This window comes from Pinus tabuliformis, chromosome 4_1 (assembly GCF_031772625.1).
Source record: "Pinus tabuliformis cultivar Carrire ecotype Pingquan chromosome 4_1, CPIR1, whole genome shotgun sequence".
NCBI classification, from domain to species: domain Eukaryota; kingdom Viridiplantae; phylum Streptophyta; class Pinopsida; order Pinales; family Pinaceae; genus Pinus; species Pinus tabuliformis.
The window spans coordinates 904,885,412-904,908,581 of record NC_142303.1 but is presented as its reverse complement, the minus strand read 5'-3'; positions in this window follow the sequence as shown (position 1 = coordinate 904,908,581).

Here is a 23,170-nt window from a genome sequence, read left to right as displayed (position 1 = left end):
GCTCCCCCTAAACTGGTGCCATCTGTCAGATCTTATCAACAAGGAAAGTCAGCTAATAAATGCCTTAAGACAGATACACAGTTTCTCATTATATGACCTGCGTGGCTCTGCACTTCTTCTTTCGCTCCTCTGCGTATGCCCGCACCTTCACTGTGTATCACCTGCGTACCTCTGATTAGAACCCAATTAACAGTCCTCCTTTGTGCCATTGTCAGTCAGATTCCCAGATCTGATAGATTCACTTCCAACTTCACTTTGCCTACTGCCTTTCTTCAAACAGACATATACGCGATTGTGCAGTATCCAACTCGCGTATATACGCGACTTCCCTTTATAGAGTTTGCATATGAGATTCAGGACACTGAAGTTTTGTACTTTCAGCTCCCTCTGATTCTGGTATGTCTGTATGTTGTGTTGTGCCGCCTTTTTCTGACTGTACTTCCTTTTTCCTCCATATCTTCAAGCGTGATGATGACATTTTCTCCTTTTGATATGGTGCCCACACTTTGTTCCTGCATTCCTTAGCTATATGTCCAACCTTGTTACATGCATAACATCTGACATGTTTCACATTCCTTTTGTAGCAATCAGCAGCTTTGTGACCATACATATTGCAAGCAAAGCAATATCCATTAAAGTACCTTGAATGTGATGATCTTTTTGCATAATGGTCTTGAACCCTTCTTCTTCTACATCTAGCTGCAACATGTCCAAGATTATGACATACATAACATTCAACATTATTCATAGGAGGAGTAAAGGATTTTCTTTGAGGAATTTCTTTCCTTGGTTGATGATGAGATTGACCTTTCATTTCTTCTTTGATCACTTTAGATCTCTCTTTAGAGTTCCTTGCCTCACCTTGTGAACTCGATTCACCTTCAACATTTTCATGGAAGCCAAGACTAGTTTTGATAGCAGGAGACCTTTGACTATTAAGAATATCATCCAAGACTTTAGTACTATCTTGAAATCGTAAGAGCTTATCCTTTTCTTCTAATTTACCTTTCAATATATTTACCTCAACCTGAAGCTGTTCTTCCTTTTCAAGAGATTGCTTTTTCAAATCTTCTTCAGCTTTCCTTCCTTCCTCCATTTGTTCCCTTAGTTTGAGAATCTCCTTTTCTTGTTCTTCATTCAGATCCTGCTGCATTTGACGAATTCTGAATGCACATTCCAGCTGAGATTTTAAGCTGATGACATCGTTGTCTTGTTTTTCAATTGCTTGGTGTAGATCTTCATTCTGCTTCTTTGATTCTTCAAGTTCTTACTTTAGTGAGACGATCGTGGCTTCAAGACTTTCATAATAACTGGATCGATCTCTGAGCTCCTTGATTGTTGTGTTCTTTTCAATGACTTCATTTCTTAGAGATGTTGCTTCCGCCTGCAACTTTTGATACTTTTCCTTAAATAGCTTCCTTACCTTGCTTCCTCTCTCTTGATGAGCTTTTAGATCGGCAATTCCCCTTTCAAAAGCACAGTTCCTTTTGTCCAACAGATCTTGCTGAGTTCTAATTTTGTCTGTAAGACTTTTAAATTCTGCCTCAATTTGATATCTTTCACCCATAAGGGCAAATTCAGTAGTCTCACTATCACTTTCATCTTTTCCAAAAGGAAAGATAGCTGGAACATCAGAGGATAGCAAATTCATACCTGATAGTTCATCTTCATTCTGAAATGATTCTGAATCTGAAGAGCTTCTTATACCTAATCCCCAATCGATTCTCCCACTGTCATAGTTCTTCTGAGATGTCTTATTCTTCTTATGAGCTTTCTTCTTATGAGCTTTCTTCTTAAGCTTCTTTCCCATTGTTCCACGGATCTCCTTAAAGCGATCAAGCTCCTACCAAAGGACCTGCTCTGATACCAATTGTTGGAAATAATACATAGAGGGGGGGGGGGGGTGAATCAGTATTATCACATTAATAAAACTTTTTCATTTCCATAATCAGATTCATATATGCTACTTCCACAACTTATTATGCTTAAGTTAATTGATCTTCAATGAGTGCATTAGAACATTATCAACCATATTATCAGTTAACAGATGCAGTAACATAGAGTAGATCATCACACATAAGGAACACACATGAACACCATGATATAAGGTGGAAACCCAATGCGGGAGAAAACCACCTGCTGCAAGTCATCTCAATCTTCTTCTTAATAAGAAAATCCTTTTACAATATTTTGTATTGGTGCAGTCTTATACCAGTACGGGAGCTACAACCCCCTTTGCTCTTGTACTAGCCGATCCATTTACTAGTACGCAGGCTATTACCTGCTACAATGCTCCAAAGATTTCCTTTAGCTCTTGTACTAGCTTAGATACTAGTACGTAGGTGCTGACCTACAATCTTCTCTCCTCCAGGTACCACATTTCATCAATTTTTAGACTGGATACACTGAAGCACAACACATAATCTGAAAGGCCACATTTCATCCAATTTTCATACTGGGCCCAACAACATTGAAGCTCATAATCAAACAACCTTCTGAATTACCCAAGCACTAGATCAATACATATACAAGTGAGTCATCAATCAGATCTAGTCCATCAGATCATATAAAATGAGTCAATAAGAACCTGATCCATTCATCAACATTTAATCAATCACTGCTATTATCAAAACTTAATACCAGAAACCAGACATCACTTCAAAACCCAGAACACATCAATAAACAAGGGCAGCTAAATAGATTTCATGAGAAGTACGCAGCTTCACCCATATAACTCCTGCGTAGAAGTACACACTGTTTCCAACTGTGTTCCTGCGTACCCACGCACTGTGCCCTACAGACTTCCTGCGCTTTGCGTCCAATGAACTGCCTGCGTACCTCCGCATCTGCAGCGCTTCTGGGCCTGCATATCTGCGCACTTGCAGCACTTCTGCGCCTGCGTATCTCCGCACTTTTCTTTCATTGTACTTGCGTACCTTCGGGTATAGATAATTTCAAGACTTTAAGAATAACCCAGACTGTCAGATCTATAGATCTTATCATGCGCCGAGGAGATATCAACCCATTAGTAGATCCGACTTGTAATTCTCATGTTTCTCCTTGATATTGATTCAACTCTCTCTCACAAACCGATTACAAGAATTTCAGATCTAGCTTCTCTTAAGATCTTCTAATTTCACAAGTGTCTAGCCAAATGATCTCCTTTGCTTTATATAGGCAAGCTCTTCCTAAAATCATGGATCAATACCATAGATAACCAAAACATGGGGCTCAATAATAATAATAATAATATAAAACAATACCACAGGCCAAAACCATAGAATCAAGAATGGCGGGCTAAATACCACGGGCCAAACATAAGAAACCCCACGTGAGCGCGCTTCTCTGCCTTGAAGTGAGTGAACTGGGGGTACGCACCTCATGAACGGGATAACTGCAGGTATGTACGCACTTTATGTAAGACAGGCCTGTGTGTACGCGCCTTCTGTACGGTGTACCTACGTACCCCTTATTTTCTTCAATATTTGAGAGTTGATCATCAATCTCTGCTACTGACCTGAAGTACTGTGATCTATCACCTGTATGGGTTGCCATCAAGGACAATACTTTAGCCATAATGCCAACAATCTCCCCCTTTGGACTTGATGGCAAAGCTTACTAAGAACTTGCCATTTGATTCCTTTGAGCTGTCCTGCACCTATGTATTATGTCACATCTGATATCTCTTCTGTAGATTCATCTGAATGTATATGATTGAGATGATCTTCTATGAGAGGGTTGCCATCAAGTACAAAACATGCATCATAATGCCAACAGGTAATATTCTTTCTAGATTTGGTTGTCCTCGTAGAATAATCATTGACAATGTTGTTTCCTTTAAGTCCAAAATAATGGTTGAATTTTGTCACAAATATCATATTGTACTTAGTCACTCAACTGCATATTACCCATAGGGTAGTGGCTTAGCTTATTCCTCTTACAAGATTCTGGTGATTATCATAAAGAAATTACTGCAAGATAACAAGAAAACATGGCACAAGAAGTTAATCTATGCCTAATGGGTTGATTAGGTAAATACTAAAAAATCAATTGGTGTGTCTCCTTTCCAAGTAGTGTATGCAACAGATATCTTTTCTCTTCTTCCTTGGGAATTCCATTCATGACATGCAAAGGAGGATACATCGAATGATTCAGTTACAACAAACAAGAGAGGAGGTGTACAAAAACACTCAGAAAATGAAGGAAAAGATAAAGAATATCTTTGATCGGAGGATAAACTTTGAATACTTTCAGGCTAGTGACTGGTTTTAAAGTGGGATGCTAGAAATAAAGACAAAGGAAAGCATGGAAATTTTGAAAATTTTGGAAAAGACCTTTCAAAGTTGCAACATTTTGTGGAAAAAATAATTACTTGCCAGAGGATTTAAAACGACAATTTCTTGCTGGAGGGCCTGTAAATGGTAGGTTCCTCAAGAATTATTTCACTTGAAATTAGGTTCTTTTGATCATTTCATTGTATATATCCATCAAATTTTTATTATTGTAGGTGTGGGAAGTTGGCATCAAAATTTGAAGCTCAAACTGAAGGCCCTAAGATTATGATGGTCTGCTGCCATTTTTAAGAATGTAATAAATTTTGAGTCAAACATGAGTCTGTTTTGAGTCAGTTTTGTGTCAAGTTAAGGAGTTAATAAGCCCAATGTTCAGGCACATGGTCTACAATGTTCTTGGTACCTCATAGGGAGGATGAAATCCCCATTAGAGCCAATGTTGGTATCCTATAGTCATAGTAGTCAAAAAAAACTTTTGTCTTTCAAATTTATTTGCAAAATGTGTAAAAGGTTAGGCTTTTATCTTCTAGAGATTAAACTATTTGTCTTATTTTAGAATAAAATTTTATTATTGAATGTAATTGTGTCAAAGTGTGTGAAGGGTCATGAGAATAGTCATTGATATCTTAAGATGTTCAGTTAAATAAGTCTAGGATCATATCTAATTAAAAATCATGAGTGAGGTGATGTTTTCATGTCTTATCATCATGGGAACAAATTTGTAGGGTCACTTGGGTTAGTTAGAGTGTTAAATCATAGTTAGCCATGACATCACTTTGGTACAATGGTTAGGTGGCAATCCCTGCACATTGACAGGTGCTACATTTTTATGATTGAGTTTCAAAATCATAATCATCACCCTTGAAATGCATAGTCAACAACGTTGGGAGTTCAAATGCATTATTAACCTTCAAAAATACCTTAGATTCTTTCATTTCTCCATTGAAATCTTGCTTAATAGTGATTGGAGTCTGTTGTGCAGAGGAGACAAGGGAAGTGTTGCACTTGAAGATAGGTGTTGTTCTCACACATTGTCACTACATCTTCCAAATTGGTGGTGAATTACTCATTCCAGGCGAAAATTTCATATTCCCCTCAGTCATTAGTCTTCCATGTTGACAACTTTGTTTCCATTTGTTGAGAAAACCATTTCAAAAATCCATCGAAACTCAAATTTTGGCCTTGCTACGTTTCTAGGGAATTCGATGTGCTTTCCTTCAATGTTGCATTTTTAAGATGTCAATCCTTTTTTACGCCCAAAATCTTGTCTACCACTTTTGTATTGAAGTTTGCTATCTCCTTCAAGTAATTTAACACTTCTTACCTAGTCATTGCTTTCCTCAGAATTCAAGAAACATATGTTTCCTCCATCCATTGTGCTTCTAGTGCTGCGCTTGTGTTTCTAATTCTACCACTGTGACCAAGACAACGTTAGTAGTTTTTTTGGGTTTTGAGAGGCGATTCTTGTTGTCTAGGTTTGTTTCATAGGGTTTTCATTCCTAATTGTCACAAAATCCTAATTTGGATCTTTATTTCATCATTGTTATCATATTTTCTCCACTAAATAAGCGTACACTCAGATTGTATTTAAGAAACTCTAGAGCATACCTTCGCTATAAAAAATCATGTCAACCCTAGATAGAAAGAAACATAAGGGAGGATTCATTGTTAGCTTTGAACCCCAAGGCCTCACCTTGATCAATTCAGACCAAAAAATTAGAGTTTCCTTTGAGCGAGTTGGATGCATTAGATTCCGTGAAAAAATCCAGGGATACAATGTACAACTCACTAAGGACTTTGCTATGAATTTCACTAGGTTGGAGATTAAGATTAGAAAGCTTGCCTTTCTAGGTTTAGATTTCACTATCTCTGCTGCAACAGATATTCCCCTTTAGGGAGAGAAATGGTTCATGGACATGCCCCTTGACATTGCCAATTATAAATATTTTTTGAAGCCTGACTACAGATATAAAGGGTATGGAGCCATTGTCTTTAAGGATTATTGACTTGAGCCCCACACCAATATTTTACAAGAAATTCAAAGATATTTTACCTGTGAGGGTAGGTTTGAGAGAATCTATCAGTATCGTTTTAGAATTTTTATGCACTTTACGAGGAAGAGCCCCTTGAATATTCCCTTCTATCTATTCATTAGTCTTAGCAAGATGGCAGAAAAAGTGCATGGAAAATAGATGCAAGTGGAACATAGTATTTTCCACTTCTCTTTAACTAAATTGTTGGTGTTGGAGGAACTGAATAAGAGAAATCAATCATGACAGTCATTTATAGATTCTTCAAAGTTAGCAGGTTACCTACCAACCAGTTCTTTGAGCAAGAAGGAGACACCATCATCAATGGTTAAAGATATACAATCACCATCTGGAAATTCTGTGAAAAGGCCCTCAGTTGCAGTTCATTCATTAGAAAAGAAGAAAGGTAAGAAGTTGAATTTGTCTCCTGAAGCAGTGAATGTCTTCAAGAAGCCTCTCACTAGATCTGTTGCAAAGAATTTCCCCTTAGAGTAGACATTTGAAGCCTTGGAAACCATACCAGAAGATGATGTTCCTGATGATAAAGACAAAGAGATTACATAACTACAAGAGAAGATAAAGAAGACACGCATGGTTATTGCATAATTGCAATAGGATAACAAGGAACTGAATAAGGTTGCTCTAGAAAGGAAATTTAGGCTTAATGAAGAAGAACTAGTGACAAAGAATATACCATCTGTCACCGAATACAAAGGCAATGAGAAGGTAATAGGAGAGGAAATTCAAGAGGTACAAGATCTAGCAACTAGAGTCACTAGATCTTCAGCTAGAAAATTGTAGATACAGGAAGATAAGGTAGTACAAGAGGAAAAAAGACAAACAAAGATGAGTGCCAGCATACTTTTAACACGTTTAGGATTCAATTAAAGAAGGCTCATAGTGAGATTTTTTAGATCAAGGAGCAGGATGAAATGACTATGAAAAATATGAGTGATCTTTTGGACATGTATCAGCCAGCAATGGAAGATGCTAAATATATGTTGAAGAGATCTCTCCCACTACATAGGAAGCTAAAAAACATATGCAGGAAAAATCTTACAATGAGGAGGGATTTGTTGGAAATAATACTGAGAGGGGGGGGGTGAATCAATATTATCTAATTCTTTTAATGAAACTTCCTTATTTGATCTTTGAATTATATTTGCATGTCAGTACCATAAAATAATGTGCATGAACAAAGAAAACAGATAGTCACACCAAAGAACACAAGATGTAAGGTGGAAACCCAATGTGGGTGAAAACCACCTGCTGCAATATGTCTCTATCTTCTTTCAAATTAGAAACTTCTTTTACAATGGTTTTGTACTGGTGCAGTCCTTTACCAGTACGCAGGCTGCAACCTACAGAGAGCTACAACTCTCTCTCGTTTTCCAGTCTCTCCTGGAAGGGAGCTACAACCCCCTACTTCTTTTCTTACAAGGACCACTTTTCATAAATTTTCAAACTGGATCCATAAGCATCAATTGATCATCAAGTATGAGAGAATCACCCAATCAGCTGTAGTAACTAGATCAACAGTAATAGGACCAAACCCAGAACACAACAATGATAAACAAAGATTTTAAGAGAAGGAAGCACCCTGCTCCACTGCTAGCCTGCTTCCGGACTCACCCTGTTCAACTGCTAGCCTGCTTCCCGGACTCACCCTGCTCAACTGCTAGCCTGCTTCCCGGACTCACCCTGCTCAACTGCTAGCCTGCGTCCCGGACGCACCTTGCTCAACTGATAGCCTGCGTCCCTCGCTCTGAGTCTATTGAACTGCCTGCGTCCCGACGCACCTGAACCCTTCTGCGCCTGCGTCCCGACGCACCTGAACCCTTCTGCGCCTGCGTCCCGATGCACCTGAACCCTTCTGCGCCTGCGTCCCGGCGCACCTGAACCCTTACTGCACCTGCGTCCCTCCGGGCATAGATGATTTCAAGACTTCAGAAGTAACCCAAACAGTCAGATCTATAGATCTGAACATGCGCCGAAGAGATCTCGGTCCATCAGTAGATTCGCCTTGTTTAGATCTAGACCAGATCTAGCCCTCATAAGATATTCAACCAAAACCATGCTTAAACCAAATGATCTCCTTTGCTTTATATAGGCAAGCTCCTCCTCAAATCATGGAACAATACCACGAGCCGACACCATAATAACACAATACCGTCGGCTAGATACCAAGAGTAAAACACAAGAAACCCCCACGTGAGCTTTTCTCTGCCTTGAAATGTGTGCACTGGGTGGACGCACCTCCTGAATGGCTGGCCTGCGTCTCTGGACGCAGTCCCTGCAAGGTGTACCTGCGGGTACGCACCTTCTGAACTGATATCCTGCGTCCTTCTTATTTTTCAATAAAATGAGAGCCTTGTCATGGGAGTTGCCATCAAGTACAACATCTGTAACATATAGCCATACCAGAGAACATAATGCCAACAGGATTTGAGGGTTTCCAACTAGCAATTGAAGGAGATATAGGAGAAAGACAGAGGTAATTTGGATTTGTTGGCCGAAGCAACCAAAGTTTAAGTGCTGGAAAAAGTAAAACCAAGAAGCTTTGATTTTTGGTCTTTTTCCTAAGTCTACTTGATGAATGCGGTTGAGGTTAAGAGGGTATATTTTTCATGAATTATTTCTTGCAGGCACAGTTAGTTAGATTTCTCAAGTGACTTTCCAAGAGAAGCAACTCACACAATAGTTTTGTATCCTGAACAAGCAGTAGGGTTAGGGTTTTGATTTAAAGATGGAAGTTTTCGTGAATAAGGGCTTGAATAGGGTTTGAATAATTATCAACATCATGTCAACATCATCAGCAATATGTTTCTTTCTCATAGATGTCAGCATCAATGAAAACCATGAAGAACATGTCGCGCTACGCTTTCTCAATGGGGTTGTGCTTTTGCTTTCGGTGAAATTTTGAGAGTTGGGAGCTTGGTGTGATGAAAGAAAGTTTCTCACAAGGAAGTTGATGATGTCCAAGCCATTTCACACGTGAAAAAAATAATTAAGCAAGTCAAGGAGAGATAGGAGCTACATCAAACTTGGATTTGTTGCACTTTTCTGTTGTGTTTCTGTATTTCCAGTGAATTAGGAGGTTACACAGCGTCGACGCTCCGCTTCCACACAATCATCCTTTTGACCAAGATTTTCTTATCAGAGATTCATGTAATTTGTTTTTATGCTCATGGTAAATGTTATGAGGGATCTAAGGACTTATAAGCTCGATTTAGACTTAGTATTTAATGTAAATATGCATGAAAAACCTTTGGTCAAAGAGTTCCTATTTTTCTGAAAAAAAAAAAAAAAACATTTATATTTTCACTACATTAGGTAGAAACATAAATCCTATTATGGAATTCATTTCCTAGAGGTGGGAATTGTTTTGCTCTATTTATATTGTAATTGTAATGAAGAAAAGGGTTTGTAAGGTTTGAGAAGAAATAACACTGTGTGTATTTTATTTTCTTGATTTTCAGTGAATGAAAAGATAGAGGCTGAATTTTACAGGGATTTCTGTGTTAGTTATTTTGGAGATGGGGTTCTTGGTTTTGTAAGTTATCTTTTGTTGTCAATAATGATTTGAAATGTTTTTTATTTTTTAGTTGAACAAAAAGTTGTCTCATAATTGGCTTCAAAAAGTGCTTTATTTCAGTTTGCTAAACATTTATGTTTTCCACTAGAATGGAATTTAGAATTCATTTTGTTGTTTGATGCTCTATATGTCATGTTCCACCTATCATCTACTCACCCTCCTACAACGAATTTGACTAAGGAAAATCCAAAAATACTACCTACCTTTCCCCTATAGAAGATCCCTCTTTCTCTTCATATTATCACTAGAAAATAATCAACTTATATGATTGTATTTCCCAATGGATTTTTCTTCTCCCTTGCCAGCAAACCTTTAAAATATATATCCCATTGAGCACCATACCTAGCCTAAAATCTAAGTGACTAAAGTTTTAGATAGAGAGATCCCTCTTTGAAACTGGAAGGGCTAGATTCAAAGATTCCAAGTGGTTTGTAGTTACCTTTTGGTTCCTCTTCTCAACCTAGATGAATGAAATAGAGATAACATAGTGGTGCCATTGCCGAGGAATGAGAGTTGAAATATTCCCTGAAAAAATATGCAATTAGAGAGAAATCCGATTCTTGGGGGTGACAGTGAGCTAGATACTAATAGACTAAATATTTTCCCAAGTGTTAGTGATTTTTAAATTAGTTGTAATAAATTCCTATAGGAAATCTAGCTTCAAGAAGAGTACACACTAGGCATCATCTAGACCCTAGACCACCTGAGGTTTTGAATAGTCCAGAGAAGTTGTTTAGATAAAAGAAGCATGCAAAAGAAATAGATATAAATGTCATAAAATTATCCTTGTTTCAACCTGAAAAAAGTTGAATTAGTGGACCACACTTAGTTCGATTTGAAGTTTGAGCAAATCCTCTTGAGATATAAATCAGAAAACAGATTGATAGAAACAATCTTTGATAAATATAAGTTTCAGCCCTCTACTCCTTTTTAGAAATCAAGTGTGTTAGAAGTAGATAAGGAAATTTAGGCACAATTCCATAAGTTAGAACATGTTGTTAATCAGCTACATGAAGCTTCTATTAAATCATCCAAAGTACAACATTTTGTCCCAATTATTTCTGCCCCATTGAACATCTCCTTGATTTTTTCTCTTGTTGTTTCTTCTGTTGTTAATCCATTGTCCTCGTCAATTGCTCAAATAACAGTCCCCTTTCCTTCATCATCTACATTTCAAACACCAGTAGTCGGTACAAGTCAAATAGTCATGGATGCATGTCAGGGAAAACTTTAAGAACCCCCCCCAAATTTATAAATATAATAAATGGGCGAATCTCCATGGTATATAAGAAAAATTGAAGGCGATTTTATCAATAATATAATATGTATATATAATTTTTTGGCGAACCTCTCACCAGGCATGGCGAATATTTTACTCAATTATAAAATCTTGTAAGATCTTGGCGAGTTTTTCACTAAATAATAAAACTTTGTAAAGTCCTAGTGAATCTTAGCATAGGCTACATGCTAGTTTAATTCCCCCATTTAAATAGGCTACATTCCAGGTGAATACCATGGGTCAATACCATGTGCCATTTTGGTGAATACCATGGGTCAATACCATGTGCCATTTTTATTTTTATTAATTCTAATATTAGGGTTAATAATGGTTTTTTCCATGGTATTAATAACAATCTAGTCCATGATATTTGTCCCATAGTATTTGGCCATAGGTTTCACCTAAATATAACCCATTTTTTGAGTGTTCATAATATAAGGTGACTTATGGAGTAAATATAAAAAAATGTTTTATTTGTTTACCATACCTCTTGTTTATTATATTTCTATTAATTTACCATACTTTTTTTACAAATATGGTATTTGGCCCATAGGATTCACTTAAATAAAACCTCTTTCTTGAGCCTTCATAAATAGAACGAGGGTTATGGACTAAATATAAAAAGAGGTTTTATTTATTTATGATACGTCTAGTTTATTTATATTTTTATTTATTTACCATACCTTTTGAGTAAGTATAAAAAGACGTTTTATTTATTTACCATACCTCCACTTTACTTATATTTTTATTTGTTTACACCCTTACATGTATATAAAGTGACTTATAGAGTAAATATAAAAAATCTTTTATTTATTTACCATACCTCTCATTTATTTATATTTTTATTAATTTACCATACCTCTTTTATAAATATGGTATTTGGCCCATAGGATTCACTAAAATAAAACCTATTCTTGAAAATGGGCGAATGGATTCACTTAAATAAAACCTATTCTTGAAAATAGGCGAATGGAAGGTTGTAAGTCCTAATTTCAAGGGTTAAATTTACATTTTTTACCCTCTCCCTTAAAAAAAGGTGGGCTATTTTAGGTGATTTGTAAAAATGTACTATGATACAAAATATTCGCCCACTAAAAATTTAAAACCCCTTAATTTCGCCAAAGGGCGAACATTCACCCCTAAAATTATCCTTGATGCATGTTATGCTCAATTGAGTTGACAAGGCCCACTGCATGATTTTCCACAAAACTATGGTCAGAGATTGCCTCAATTCGATGGTACAGGGGTTATTACAACACAAAAACACTTTGATAAGTTGAATGGTTTTATAGACTTGGAAGAGGTGGACCATGAGGATGCTTATTTGAGGCCCTTTTCTCTGAGTTTTTTGGAAGAGGTAAAGAAATGGTTTAGAAGTTTTCCAGCTATTAGCATTGCCAAATTCAAACAACTTGAAAAAAGTTTCCTTGGTAGATGGGAAGTCACAAAGAACTCTCTAAAGATTTTGGCTGAGTATGAAAGTTTGAAGAGAGCTTCAGGAGAATCAGTATAGGATTGTTTAGAAAATTTAATAAATTATATAATTCAATATTGACTGATATTAAACCCCCTCCTAGATTGGCCTTGCTTCATTACTCGAATGGTTTTGATGTCAAGATTTCCTATAGCCTTAGAGAAAGGAACCCATACACTCTAAAGGATATGCAGAAAAATGATGTAGTAATGCAAGCCAATTTGTTGAAAAAAAGGCCAAAATGAAAGTTGAAAAAAGAGGAGTTAAAGAGGAGGCTTCATCTTCATCAAACAACAAGTTGGATGTCATGGTGAAAAGAGTCAAAAAGTTGGTGGAGAGATTGAGATTAGAAAAAAAAAAATTGGTAGAGATCAGTAGGCCCCTCGCCTAGTGAGAAATCCAAACTTCCATAGGCCTCAAGTGAAGATAAAGCAAAAAGAACAATGAAATCAAGGAGATCAACAACAAATTAGACCTCCTTTTGAAGATAATTTTGTAGAGGATGAAGAGACAACATAAGAGCAAGATCAAATTCATTATTTTGGTGAAGAAGAGGACACTGTATTTTTGACAAAAGAAGAACATGACTTGTTTTATCCACCACAAGAAGATATTATACATATGAAATCAGAATATTGCAACTAGTGGTATCAAAATGCAATCATGGAGGTGAAGAGACAGTATAATTTGAGAAATAGAAAAGTTCCAGTAAATCCTCCAAAGAAAGGCAAAGTTGATGCACCTACTTAAGAGAAAGTTGATCCTCGAAAAGAAATTCCTGAAAAGAGAGACACAATCATCAAAGAGGTAGACAAAGGTCAATGATCATTCAGTTTAGAAAATGAACTATCAAAAATAATAATTTCTATTCCATTTAATGAGCTGATTAGAATGATGTATATAAGAATCAAAATGTCAAAGCATTGAAGATAGGAGAAGTTTCAGATACTATCAATTTGAATGACGATCATCCTGAATTAATTTTTGGTCCAAAAGTTGATGGAGATTCTCAAGATGGAGATGTCCCACCTTTTTATGCTAGTTTGAATGTGCATGATCTGTTTCTACACAATGCAATGATAGACTTAGGTGCATCACATAAGTTAATGCCAAAGGTGATTATGGATAATCTTGGATTGGATATCATGAAGCCATACAAACATATATTTTCTTTTGGTTCAAGAAAGGTGAAATGTTTGGGTTTGATCAAGGATTTGGTAGTCTCTCTTACTCATATCCTAGCAAAGAGCTTAGTGATGGACATTGTGGTAGCTGATATTACCCTAAAATTTGGCATGCTTTTATGAGGGTCCTCATCTAAAAAGTTGAAGGGTACTCTGCGAATGGATATGTCTTATGCCACAATTCCTATTTTTGGACAACCAAGGAGATTGTATAGAGAAACTTTGATGAAATACATGGTAAGTGGCAAGGAAAGGTTTATCACCATCCTATTTATTCTGTCCATTTTGATATTGAATCTTTCATATTAAATGATTTATGCTTGTAGGAAGATAGTCAAAACAAGGACAACATATTAGAGGAGAATGTAGGTGAATTGTAGGGAAAAAAATAAAAACATAATAAATATGAAGAGGGCCTTTGGAACATGGATTTTGATGGAGGAGTTAGCAAAGAGGGGGCTAGAGCTGGTGTATGGATAATGAGCCCAAAGGTAGACAAGCCAAGGCTATGTTCTTATAAGTTAGCCTTCGACTACAAAAATAATGTTGCCGAGTATGAAGCATTAATTCTAGGATTGCACACTTTGAAATATTTGGGAGCAAAGAGGATTGTATTTCATGGATATTCATAGCTAGTGTTCAATATAATTAAAGTTGTGTATCAATATAAACACTCTAGGATAAGGCCTATAGAAATTCTATCCTTGAAATGCTGCAATCGTTTGCAGAATATGATTTATTTGTGATTCCTAGAGAGTAGAATATCATAGTTGATGCCTAGCCACTTCAGCTAGTGTGTTTAAAATTCCCATATATCCAAATAGGAAATATGAAATAGAAGTTAAACACAGGCCAACAGTCCCATATAATGTGAAATATTGGCAGGTTTTCAAAGATGACAAGAAACTTGAATTGTTTTTACAAATGACTGAGGAATTTTCCAATTTATGCATAGATGAAGAAAATTGTTTTAGGGAGGATGAAAAACAGGTCTCAGGTTCAGATTTAAATGATTTTGAGAATCAAATGACATATATGGATGTTATACAATTGAAGAAAAATGCAATTCTGAGAGGGTTAGTGCCTCTTCAGAAATTATTTGACCATAATGATGTAGCGAAGAATCCAAAGGTAGCTCTCACTAAAATTGAAATAGAAGACTACAACATAGGGAAAAAAAAAAAAACTAAGATCCTTAACTCGTGAAGACAAAAATAAATACCTTGATCTCATAAAATAATACTCAGATGTTTTTGCATGGGGCTATGAGGACCTCAAAGTATATGATAAGAGCATCATTCAACACATAATCCCATCAAGGATGATCAAAAGTATTTCAAACAGAAGTTAAGAAGAACAAACCCCTTGTTGTTACTTCTTATTGAAAAGGAAGTCAAAAAATTGTTTGATGCAAAAATTATTGTACCCCTAAGATTTTCAAAATGGCTTTCCAATTTGGTCCTTGTGAGGAAGAAAATGGGAGAGATAAGGGTTTGTGTAGATTTCAGAAACCTCAACAAGGTTTCATTAAAAAATAAATACCCCTTTCCCAAGATGGACCATATACTACAGAAGATGGTTGGCTCAAGAAGGATGTCCATGCTTGATGGTTTTTCTAAGTAGAACAAGATCTTGGTGCATCCTCATGACCAAGGAAAGATAAATTTCATCACTCCTTGGGTTACCTTCATGTATGCTAAAATTCCCTTTGGATTGATGAATGTCGAGGCCACTTTTCAAAGGACCATGGATATTGCATTTTCTGACGAGAAGGACAAGTTCAATGTGGTTTATCTTGATGACATAACTTTGTTTTCAGAATTGTATTTTGATCATTTGCAGCATTTGAGACAGGTTTTTGAGAAGTGTAGGAGGTATGGCATATCCCTGAATCCAAAGAAGTCACATTTTTCAATGGAGGATGGAAAAATTCTTGGACACATCATCTCAAAACATGGCATTCAAATTGATCCAAATAGGGTTTTTGCAATTCATAAAATTGACATACCAAGAAATAAGAAGGAGGTGCAGTCATTTTTGGGTGGTGTCAATTTTTTTAGAAGATTCATTCCTAATTTGGAAGAAATTATTAGATTTATGACTAACATGCTGAGGAAGGAAAGTGAAATTAGATGGACTATTGAGACAAAGAAATTATTTGATGAGGTAAAGCAGGCCCTGACTAGTGCTCCTATTTTAGCTAGTCTTGATTATAATAAAGGTTTCATTGTTTTCTATTTCACATCTGAATGTACAATTGCAGAAATCCTTATGAAAAAAATTAGCAAGGCAATGAGTAACCCATAGCCTTCTTTAGCATACGTTTGAGAGACTCTTCCCTGAAATATAATATTATGGAGAAGCAAGCATATGCATTGGTAAGAGATTTAAAGGATTTTAGAGTTTATGCACTTAATTCACATGTGATTGCCTATGTTGTGAATGTTGTTGTGAAGGACATTCTAACCCAACCTAATCTTGAAGGTAGAAAAGGTAGATGGATATCTACCATTCTCGAGTATGATGTGGAGATTAAACCTACTAAGATGATAAAGGGTAAAGGATTGGCTAAGTTAATGGAAGATTCAAATCTAAGTGCCTTGAACATAAATTTCATAGCTTCTTTTTCTGATGATAGTAATTCATAGCTTTCTCAATAGGTATCGAAAAGGTTTATTTCTTCTCCATGGTATGTTGACATAATTTATGTTTTACTACATTTACAAGCTTCTCCAGGGATGACAAAAAAAAAATATGAAATTGAAGGTTGTAAAGTTCTTCACTTTTAATCAATTTCTATATTGGAAATATCCATGTGCTGTTTTGTTAAATTATTTGTTGGAGGATGAGGCGTAGAATGTTATGCAAGAGTTTCATAAAGGAGGTTGTGAAGGCCACCAATTTTTGAAAGCACAACAAATAAGATTTTGTGATTTTGTTTTTATTCGCCAAAATTATTTCATGATGTTCATAAAAGGTTATCAAGTTATCATGAATGCCATGTTTTTGAAGGAAAGTGGAAGATTTTACCCTTACCTTTGAAACCTACTGCAGTTGAAGCATATTTCCAGCAGTGGGGTTTGGATTTCATTGGGGAAATGCATCCATCATATTCAACACAAAATTGATTATGACAACCACAAATTATTTTACTAAGTGGATAAAAGTGATACCAACTAGGGAGGCCACGGATACAATTATCATATAGTTTATGGAAGGTAATATTCTTTCAATATTTGGTTGTCCTTGTAGAATAATCACTGACAATGTTGTTTCCTTTAAGTCTAAAATAATGGTTGAATTTTGTCACAAATATCATATTGTACTTAGTCTCTCAACTACATATTACCCATAGGGTAATGGCTTAGCTTATCCTCTTACAAGAGTTTGGTGATTGTCATAAAGAAATTACTACAAGATAACAAGAAAACATGGCACAAAAAGTTAATCTATGCCTAATGGGTTTGTCGGGTAAATACTAAAATGTCAATTGGTATGTCTCCTTTCCAAGTAGTGTATGGAACAGATGTATTTTCCCTTCTTCCTTGGGAATTCTAGTCATGACATGCAAAGGAGGATACACCAAATGATTCAATTGTAGCAAACAACAGAGGAGGTGTACAACAACACTCAGAAAATGAAGGAGAAGATAAAGAATATCTTTGATCGGAGGAGAAAGTTTGAATACATTCAGGCTAGTAACTTGGTTTTAAAGTGTGATACTAGAAATGAAGACAAAGGAAAGGATGGAAAATTTGAAAATTTTGGGAGAGACCTTTCAAAGTTGCAACATTTTGTGGAAGTAATGGTTACTTGCTAGAGGATTTGAAAGGACAATTTCTTGCTAGAGGGCCTGTGAATGGTAGCTTCCTCAAGAATTATTTCACTTGAAATTAGTTTCTTTTGATCATTTCATTGTATATATCCATCAAATATTATTGCAGGTATGGGAAGCTGGCATCAGAATTTGAAGCTCAAACTAAAGGCCCTAAGATTTTGATGGCCTGCTGCCATTTTTAAGAATGTAATAAGTTTTGAGTCAATCACGAATCTGTTTTGAGTCAAGGATTTAATAAGCCCAATGTTCAGGCACATGTTCTATGATGTTCTTGGCACCTCACAGGGAGGATGCAATCCCCATTGGAGCCAATGTTAGTATTAAATAGTCATAGTAGTCGGAAAAAAACTTTTGTCTTTCAAATTTATTTGCAAAATGTGTAAAAGGTTAGGCTTTGATATTCTAGAGATAAAACTATTTGTATTATTTTAGAATAAAAATTTATTATTGAATGTAATTGTCTCAAAGTGTGTGAAAGTTCGTGAGAATAGTCATTGATATCTTAAGATGTTGAGTTAAATAAGTCTAGGATCATATATAATTCAAAATCATGAGTGAGGTGATGTTTTCATGTCTTGTAATCATGGGAACAAATTTGTAGGGTCACTTGGGTTAGTTAGAGTGTTAAATCATATTTAGACATGACATCAATTTGGTTCAATGGTTAGGTGGAAATCCCTGCGCATTGACAGGTGCTACGTTTTTATGATTGAGTTTCAAAATTGTAATCATCGCCCTTGAAATGCACAGTCAACCACCTTGGGAGTTCAAATGCATTGTTAACCTTCATAAATACCTCAAATTCTTTCATTTCTACATCAAAATATTGCTTAATAGTGATTGGATTCTGTTGTGTAAAGAATACAAAGGAATCGTTGTGCTCGCAGACAGGTGTTGTGCTCACACATTGTCGCTACATTTTCCAAATTGGTGGTGAATTACTTATTCCAGGTGAAAATTTCATATTCACCTGGGTCATTAGTCTTCCATGTTGACAACTTTGTTTCCATTTGTTGAGAAAATCATTTCATGAAAACTAAAATTTTTGCCTTGTTTCATTTCTGGGGAATTTGATGTGCTTTCCTTCAACATTGCATTTTTATGATGTCAATCTTTTCTGACACCCAAAATCTTGTCTAACACTTTGGTATTAAATTCTACTATGTCTTTCAAGTAATTTAAAACTTCTTACCTGGTCATTTCTTTCCTCAGAAGTCAAGAAATAATTGTTTCCTCCATGTATTGTGCTTCTGGTGTTGCGCCTGTGTTTCTAATTCTTCCACTGTGACCAAGAAAACACTAGTAGTTGTTTTGGGTTTTGAGAGGTGATTCTTGTTGTCTAGGTTTGTTTCATAGGGTTTTCATTCCTAATTTTCACAAAATCCTAATTTGGATCTTTATTTCATCATTGTGATTATATTTTCTACACTAAATAAGCCTACACTTAGATTGTATTTAAGAAACCCTAGAGCATAACTCTGCTGTAAAAAAATCATGTCAACCTTAGATAGAAAGAAACATAAGGGAGGATTCATTGTTAGGTTTGAACCATAAGGCCTCACCTTGATCAATTCAGACTAAACAATTAGATTTTCCTTTGAGCAAGTTGGATGCATCAGATTCCGTGAAAAAATCCAGGGATACAATGTATAACTCACTAAGGAGTTTTCTATGAATTTCGTTGGGTTGGAGGTTAAGATTGGAGATCTCACCTTTCCAGTTTTAGATGTCACTATATCTGCTACAACAGATATTCCCCTTTAGGAAGAGAAATGGTTCAAGAGCATGCCTCTTGACATTGCCAACTATAAATATTTTTTGAAGCCTGACTACAGAGATAAAGGTATGGAGCCATTGTCTTTAAGGAGTATTTACTTGAGCTGCACACCAAGATTTTACAAGAAATTCAAAGATACTTTACCTATGAGGTTTGTTTTGAGAGAATTTATTAGTACCATTTTAGAATTTTGATGCACTTTATGAGGAAGAGCCCCTTGAATATTCCCTTCTATCTATTCATTAGTCTTAGCAAGATGGCATAAAAAGTGTATGGAAAATAGATGCAAGTGGAACATAGTCTTTGCCACTTCTCTTTAACTAAATTGTTGGTGTTGGAGGAACTAAATAAGAGAAATCAATCATGGTAGTCATTTATAGTTTCTTCAAAGTTAGTAGGTTACTTACCAAATAGTTCTTTCAGCAAGAAGGAGACACCATCATCAGTGGTTAAAGATATACAATCACCATCTAGAAGTTCTATGAAAAGGCCCTCAGTTGTAGTTCATTCATCAGAAAAGAAGAAAGGTAAGAAGTTGAATTTGTCTCATGAAGCAGTGAATGTCTTCAAGAAGCCTCTCACTAGATCTGTTGCGAATAATTTCCCCTTAGAGCATACATTTGAAGCCTTGGAAACCATACCAAAAGATGATGTTCCTGATGATAAAGAGAAAGAGACTATATAACTACAAGAGAATCTAAAGAAGGCACGCATGGTTATTTCATAGTTGCAGTAGGATAACAAGGAACTGAATAAGGTTTCTCTAGAAAGGAAAGTTAGGCTTAATGAAGAAGAACTAGTGACAAAGGATATACCATCTATCACCGAATACAAAGGCAAGGAGAAGATACTAGGAGAAGACATTCAAGAGGTACAATATCTAGAAACTAAAGTCACTAGATATTCAGCTAAAAAATTGTAGATACAGGAAGATAAGGCAGTACAATAGGAAAAGAAGACAAACATAGATGAGTGCTGACATACTTTTAATAGGTTGAGGATGCAATTAAAGAAGGCTCATAGTGAGATTGCTGAGCTCAAGGAGAAGAATGAAATGACTATGAAAAATATGAGTGATCTTTGGGAAATGTATCAGCCAGCAATGGAAGATGCTAAATATATGTTGAAGAGGTCTCTCCCACTACATAGGTAGCTAAAAAACATATGTTGGCAAAATCTTACAATGAGGAGGGAATTGAGGACTGCCAAGCAACAATTAAAGAAGATATAGGAGAAAGACAGAGGTAATTTGGATTTGTTGGCTGAAGCAACCAAAGTTTAAGTGCTGGAAAAAGTAAAACCGAGAAGCTTTGATTTTTGGTTTTTTTCCTTAGTCTACTTTCGAAATGGGGTTGAGGTTATATTTTGTGTGAATTCTTTCTTGCAAGCATAGTTAGTCATAGTTCGTAAGTGACTTTCCAAGAGAAGTAGCTCACACAATAGTTTTGTATCCTGGCCAAGTAATAGGGTTAGGGATTGATGTAAAGATGCAAGTATTGGTGAATAGGTGCTTGAATGGGGTTTGAAGCATTATCAACATCATGTCAACATCATCAGAAAGATGTGTCTTTCTCAGAGATCAAAGCATCGATGAAAACCATGAAGAACAAGTCATGTTGTGCTTTCTCACTAGTGTTGAATTTTTGTTTTGGGTGTATTTTTGAGAGTTGAGAGCTTCCAAGTGGTTTGTGGTTACCTTTTGGTTCGTCTCTTCATCCTGGAGGAATTACAGAGAGCTAACATAGTGACATCGCTGCTGAGGAACGAGAATTGAAATCTTCCCTGGAAAAAATATGCAATTGGAGATAAATCTGGTTCCTAAGGGTGACAGTGAACTAGACACTGATAGGTTGAATATTTTCCCAATTGTTAGTGATTTTAAAAACAATGTAAACATTGAAACGGTAACTCTAGCAAAAAAACCCCAAAAAAACATGAAAAAAAAGTGCTAAAAATGAAAAGTGTGTATACTGGAACGATGGGTTTTTTTTTAGGGTCAATTTTCAACATTTTAAAAAAATGGTAGTAAAACCGATTTTTTTTTGTGCCAAAAACAGTTGTTTTTTACCAAGAAACACACTAATGTTTTTCATAGAATAACATTTTTCTTTCCTAGGTATAATTTCAACATTTTTTAGTAATGAAGATAAATATAAAATAACGAGATCTGAAACACATTAAAATTCTATTAGTTTTCATCCATGTTGTTAAACATATAATAACATGACACTAAAGATCGCTAAAATTCTAATTGTTTTCAACCATGACATTAAAGATACAAAAAAATTTGGAAAATTTTCAACCATAAAATTAAAAAAACCATGACATTATGAACAAATTACATGACTAAATTAATCAGAAAGTCATTACTTGTAGATTGAATGAAATATACATTATATCTCTAAGTTATTGTTGCATTGTAGATATTCTAAACAATAAAAATCATCATAACTAAAACATATAATCCAACAAACATAAAAATGACTCATAACTTCATTTAACACCATATGGAAATCAAAATTTGTATTTCAAGATACGATGCAAACATTAGTTATATAAACTTGCATAGAAAATTATTCAAAATCAATCATATTTTCTTGCACACCATCAGAATGAATAAATGGATGTAGATGAAGATGTTGGATATTCTTCTCTTTCGTCAACTAGTGCCCCATCTAAGTCCACATTCATGCCCACCATTTTAGGTTTCAAAATTCTTCTGGATTTACGATTAGTTTCAGCAGACTTCGATCTCAACATTGTTCCTTCTGGTAACAACCTGTTCAGAATCTTTATCATCTTGAAGCAAAGAGTTCCTCTCTTTGTTAAATTGAAGTCATAAATAAGTATGTCAACATCCTCCAATTTTAAGAGGTTTGTGTGGCAACAATTTATATTTGTACCCTTCTGTTTTCTCTTTCCACTAATTATTTAATCAACTACCATCTCTGGCTTATGCATACCACTAAATGGGTGTGTATTTCTAGCATACCAATGTACTTCAACACCTATAACATCTTCATTTTCTGTAATGACCTTTATTACCTTAGTAGGATAGAATGGATAGCCATTGGGATGTCCATCTAATAGCACTGCAATCATGCAACCCTCCTTAATATCCTGTACTGAACCGTTGTAAAGGTCTTCCATGGCTTCACGCTATGCACGAGATCTTCTAGAACAAATATGCATTTCTCTTTCTTTTGCCTGTGAAGAATTAATAATACCTTGAGATTGTTGTTGTTCAACAATGTTTCTTTCTTCATGCTCATTTGACACATTTTGTGGCCAAATAAATGGATTTTTCAAAGGCATATCTCCATTTGTTGTTATTGAAATGCTATCACTTTGATTATTGAAAAAATACTCCCACCAAACTGAATCAGCAATATAAAAGTGCTCATATGTATATCTAATACATTTTTTAATTTCCTCTAGGAAATCAGAATAATTTATATCTCTCTTCTGCCTGCGTGCATTATGAACTTTAGCAATTGACTGTAATAACAATATATTTGATGAAAATGTTGGATTATCTGGAACGAAATTCAAAAATGCCAAACTTGATGACAGTGCCCAATCTGCAGTAGTTGAATACTTCTTGCCCCATATTAGTGTTCTCCCATAAATTTTTTTGATACAAAATTGACGTTGGAAGCTAATGTTATTAAGTTGTTCAACGCATTTATCCTCACCTTGTG